The 6,000-nt window shown below is 36.7% G+C and overlaps 1 long non-coding RNA gene across 1 annotated transcript; it reads left to right on the top strand.

Moving 5' to 3' along the window:
• Positions 1 to 2,805: 2,805 nt before the first annotated feature.
• LOC141621564 (uncharacterized) lies at positions 2,806 to 4,950 on the top strand. The gene is made up of 3 exons (XR_012532451.1): positions 2,806 to 2,999; positions 4,012 to 4,073; positions 4,755 to 4,950. It is a non-coding gene; the product is annotated as an uncharacterized LOC141621564 (long non-coding RNA).
• Positions 4,951 to 6,000: the final 1,050 nt, after the last annotated feature.

The following is a 6,000-nucleotide window of genomic DNA, read 5'->3' as shown; positions in this document are numbered from 1 at the left end:
ACATACAGTTGAATAGGAAGATATTAAGTCGACTTATAGGTGTTGTAAAGTCTTGACCGACTCGGCTCCGAGACCCAAACCTTCCTAGGAGTTGTAAGACATAAACTAACTCGACTCCACTACAACAATAATTTGCTTGCATCTATGAAACTTATTTATGAGATCTCACCATGATTCCCTTATGAACCCATGACACCCTAGTGCCTTAATCAATTGTTTACAAACCCCATTTATTTACTTGCTTTATTTTGCTTTCATTTATTTACATTTCATTGTTAAGTAGTTTAGATTGCAAACCTCAAACTCAACCCAAATTGTGACACCCTAAGACATAACTCTCTACAACCGATAAATCAATACAATACCCATCCCTTGGGATCCGACCTTTACTTGCCACTCTACTAAGAGTAGTTAGTTAAGATTTTAAAATTTGTATTGATTGGTTTGCTTAGACGACAAAGTTTAGACCGAATCAGGTATCAACATACCGACACCAACAACCGCACAGTAGTGCGACACAATAGTCAATAGTCATATTGGTATACATAACACCTTATACTATGTCGTGAATACGGCCTTAACAACCCATCAGTCTCAAGGAATAATAACATCATCACCCAAATAATTCCTACAATGAGGTTACCATGCATACCATGAATGTTTCGCGTAACAATTAAAAGACGACTTTACAAACAACATCTTATACTATTATTCATAGGCCGGAGTCTCACCCAACTACTTTCACACTTCATGCATACACACTTAGTTTAAGCGGACATACTATATAACACAAGTGATCAAATCTCTTAACAACATGATTAAACCCACACGCATTATGTAGCACACTCTTACTCTCATAACCGTGAAAACCAATCTTGGTAAAACCAACCCCACCATTATATATCCCAATTATTAAAACTCAAACTCATCCCTCTCACGTCACTGTCAACAACACGACCTCTTCACAAGGGTTCACCTGGTTTCATAAACCTTTGTCACCATTTATTCAATTCATACCATTCCTCAAGGCAAATCTCACACCCTCTAAAAACTTTTTATCAACTCATATCATCACTCTCTTTTACTTTTGGTACCCCAATTATTCTCTCATCATTCCATAAATCCCAACTCAAACATATGCTATCCAGAATACTCGAGTCATACTCAATAAGGTCACTCTCACTTGTCCTTTAAATTCTGTTTGCTAACTATGAGTCTGAACAACCGCTAAATATCCAACCTCGGTCGCACTCCACTCCTTATTTATAGGTTGTCGCTCATGATCGACACACTCAACTCAAAACTTTGCATAGGCTAGCATACCTTCCTAAGTTTCCCAAATTCTTAAACTCGATGACTATATCCAATTTTCACACATCTCGTCGAAGACATATGCCTAAGAGTTAGGGTGAGAAAATCATTCTATTAGGCTGACACAAAAACTCCATGCCCGGAAATCCCGGGGGTTTAACCAAAGGTACCACCGGTTCTTGGCAAACTTCCCTTACTTGGTGGCTCCTCGCGTTCCTCGATGGCTTCGCCACGCCGCGGAACCATTTCACATGTCAAATTCCGGATAGGAGTGACGAGAATTAAAACAATCCGGAACGGATACGGAAGAGGTAGGAAATCAAATAACTTGGGATGGATAGAAAATTTTCTCAACGCTTAAATCAATGACCGACACTTTAAAATAAACTCTTGACACGAGCTTGTCATTGAGAAGAAGTTTACTTAACCCGAAGAATGGACTTAAGGAAATTACGGCATGGCTTCCTTTGCATTTTAACCAAACCACGAACTCATTTTAATAGCACACTTGAAGTATGATGAACTTTGTAAAATGATGCTTACAACAATATTAAGTTAGACTCTCTCTCTCTCTCCCTAAAAAAACTCTCTCTAAAAAAACCCTAACCTTCATCATATTATACAGGGGGCTCCCATCGATTATCAATTGATCGATGGTAAGCCCCAAAAATGTTTCAAATTTCAATCAATAGTATGCATTTCTATCTTTTATTCTATAAAAGTCTCCCTTTTGGTGAGAATCGTTTTTCCGTCCCTTATTTCGGGGTTTTTCCATTTATTCATGGGGTTAGTTTCATCAGTAATATGGTCAAGAGTAGTTCGTTGATGGTTTGCAGCGTGTTCTTTCAAAGGGTAAAAATAATTTGTCAACGATCTTTGGAACCAGCCAGAGGTAAATTTTATCTCATAAATCCAACGAAGGATCCCCTCAAAAGCTACATGAAGATAGCGATAATAGGACGAGCCGAATTGTCAGATGCTGTTTTGAGATCCCTAGTTTATAAGAAAATTATTTTTCTTTGGTTTCCATTAGATTTGTTTTCGATTATAATTATTCTTTGTAAGTGTCGTATGGCGGTCTATTAATGAATTGTTCTTTTCCCTAAAAAAAACAACTCTAGCAACGTTACCAACTTTGTAAAATTCCCTTCCTTTTTATGCAATTTTACTCAAACTTGACTCAAATGTGAATTACTATATTAAAACTCTAACATAACGATGATTTGTCTCAATTTCTTGAAACCTTTAATGCGGAATATGTAACACCCCTTCTATTTCCGAGTTATTATAAAGGGTTATTTTTCCTACTTTATTCATTGTGGGGCTCGGAGTCGGAAACCTCAAAAGAAAGAGTATCGGTTATTATTATATTTTTGTGTGGAAACAAAATGTTACGAGCAATTAGTAAAATAAGTCGATTTGGGATTTATTTTGAAAGTGGGACGCTATCTATAAACCCGACTTTGATTTGTTTCGGACTTTGGCTCAATGGGCAGCTTAACAATAATAATAACAATAAATCTAGTAAATTGGGGGTAAACCCTATTAGAAGTCCTTTTCCCCATCACCAGCTTTCACCGTTAAAAACACAGAAAAAGGGAATAGAGGAAACGACAAAGGGAGAGATTAACATAGACTTGCACGCTGCCGCCAGCACAAGCATTCCGTCATCACTTTCCTTATCAAAGGTATTTCCCATCCTTTAGCCATGTTCTTCTTCAATTTATATATAGAATTTATTGATTAATAGTCCGTTTTGAGTCGGGATTGTTTTATATCGCGGTCACGCTTTGGTAGCAAGTGGTTTAAGACGTCTTAGGGCCTATTCTAGAGTCATATTTGTGGTACTAGTGAATCGTGACAGTGCTTAATCATAGCAGGTTGAATGCTGTGTTGAGGTTTCGTTACGACAAATATTCAGTGGAGGTTGTGAGCTTATTGGTGTGAGTTGAGATAGGGCGGTCTTTTATGGTACAAGTGAGTTTGTTAATGGGTCACATATTGTCAATGTCTTTTAGTTATTTTAGTAATCCGTCGCATCGACATATTATAATCCCATATGTTTGGGTCGTGTTATACGGAGTTGCATAGACGGGAGTCGGGCTGTCTTGAAGTGGATATTTCAATTGTAGCTATGATGTATCGTGTGTTATAATAAAGTACTGGTTTGTTAGTAATAGTAACACTTACAGATCCGTCATTATTGGTTTGTATTGATAAGAGTCACATGTCAAAATTTGGAGGATTGAAACCGTGAGTTCAGCAAGTAGGCGCCTTATCATGGGTGAATGAAAAGTGCAAACAAGTATGCTGAGTTAGTTATATGGTGATTAGGATTTTCAAGTTGGTGTAATAATTATGGGTGACAGTGCTTGGTTAGTATGAATGGCTCCATATTTTATTAAGCTCTGAGGTTGGTGAGTAGGCTTTGAGTATAGTTTGTGCGAATTTCGTTGGTTTGGATTTGTTGGGGGTTAGAACTGTATATGATTTCTGGCTACTACTCTAGAGGGTTTGGAGAGTTGTTCCAAAATTTGGGATTTATTTGTATTATGGTTTGGTCGCTTCTGATATTGAGTAATGAGTTAGTAGCTGAATTATTCTGAGTGCCCAGACCAGTTAAGACAAGTTACACAGAATGTCTGTAGTAGTTATATAATGTCGCATATTGTAGTAATCAGGTATCTTATATATTTGTAGCTTGTGATTTCGAAGAAAAGGAGTTTTTGGACTAAGTTAGCTGTGATTGGTCGTCTTGGAAGGTAAGGACTTTTACCCTTTTTAAAATTAAGAGCATGTTCGGTTTAACATTTAAAGAGTTTTTATATACTTTTGGCCACGATGGATTTATATTAGCTTTTCTAAATTTTTAAATATTGTTCTATGTGACCATGGGTCACCAGTTGGAAATTATTGGGCGCAAGCCGTCTTGGTGGTTATGTAGCAGACTTTGGGAGTTCTGTTGGTCTAGCAGGTTTTAAGGTGCGTCTGAGACATCCCTGGGATTTCGTCCCGAAAACCGAACTCTTGGCCCGAGTTCCATTTGGGTGGGGTTTGACCGGCCCCCACTCGCTAGGGGGTTAGACTTTCTCCTTTGGCAGCCTCATCCTACTGACTGCCCAAATGTGAGATATGCGCATTCTTATAAGTCTGACCAAGCACAAGTGATACCTCTAGACCGTGTCAAGGGTAGGACCTTGGCACACAGGTGGTGAAAGTTATGGACTTTTAACGATTTAATAATTGGTATTGGATTTACAATAATGTTGGTTTTGGAATATAATTCTTTCGAACTGTTTTTGGGGCTTGTAAAGTTTGTAATATTGTTCTATTGTGAATTTATCATTTCTTCTTATTTTCTCAAAATTCAGCTTTTGCTGACGTCCTTATGTTTTGGGTCGTTCCCCCACTGGAACCTGTACCTATTTATGTTTTGGGTACAGTTGATAGGTACAATTGAGATGCTTGAGATGCTGCATGGGTGCATACGGGATCCAGGGATTAGTACGAGCGTGGAAGGATTTTGAATAAAGACTTTGTCTAAATCTATTTATAATTTTATAATATCGTTGGATTCGAATTATATTTATTGTTTTAGATTTTGTAAGATTTAAGTCTTCCGCTGCAACGTTTTGATTATTTGATAAAGTTTTGAGATATGTATTTTGTTTTTTTTTTTTTTAAGATTGACTCTATATTTACCTTGCACTTGGCATTTTAAGCTAAGTGTGGAGTGACAGCCGTGAATTTTCCATCTCTAGTTTATCGTTTTGGTCGGTAAAATTTGGGGCTGTTACAGAATAAGCCGATATAAGATGGCACATGTCACTATATGCCAAGTTCAAATAAATTATTAAGGATCGATTAGGACAAGAACCTAACTTGGTAAAAGTCAAAATCCGGGTAGGTATACCACCCATTTTCGAAAAATTTAAGACAGGTAAATCTCTTATGCACGACTTCACAAGGCATTATAATCAAAGATTAGGATAATAAGGAGTAAATGAAGTACGTCACAAGCGTAAAATCAAAGCTTATGTATACTTGTCACAACCTTTTCGGGAAATTTGTCAACCTTTAAGACGGAAAAATTTTCAAGGTGGGGCTTCCTCAAGCATCAAAATAGATAACCATGGGTAAGTCAAATATGTAGTGAGCATAAAAATAAAAAGTTTGGCATGGTTAATATCAAATTTTCGAGAAATTGGACACATTTTTAAGACGAAAATTTCTTGGTTTACATCATGGCACAACAATAACCACTAAATTCATAGCTTAACAACTTACTTAAACCATTTTCGAGGCACAAATTAAAATTTTTTCATGGTTACTTCGGAGGTTTTCGAAAATTTCACCCAAATTTTAAGACGAAATTTGTTTCGTTTTGAGACCAAATACACATTACTAACTAAGATGGTAGTCTTATAAGGCAAATACATCAAGTTTTACTCATGAGAAATCAAAATTTGGGCATGACTTAATTAGAATTCGAAATTTTAAGACGGAGTTTTAGGACGAAATTTTCACATACTAAACAAGATCCGTCAATAACAACAAAGGTTAAGTCTTTGTTGTTCAATTAAACCTAACAACAAGCACCAAAAACCAATTTATACCCAAGAATCACCATTTTAGTGTTCTACCATTTTTGTGGCAAAATTGACATAACAATTGGATTTCTAGCAACAT

This window comes from Silene latifolia, chromosome X (assembly GCF_048544455.1).
Source record: "Silene latifolia isolate original U9 population chromosome X, ASM4854445v1, whole genome shotgun sequence".
NCBI classification, from domain to species: Eukaryota; Viridiplantae; Streptophyta; class Magnoliopsida; order Caryophyllales; family Caryophyllaceae; genus Silene; species Silene latifolia.
This window is presented reverse-complemented; position numbering and strand designations above follow the sequence as displayed.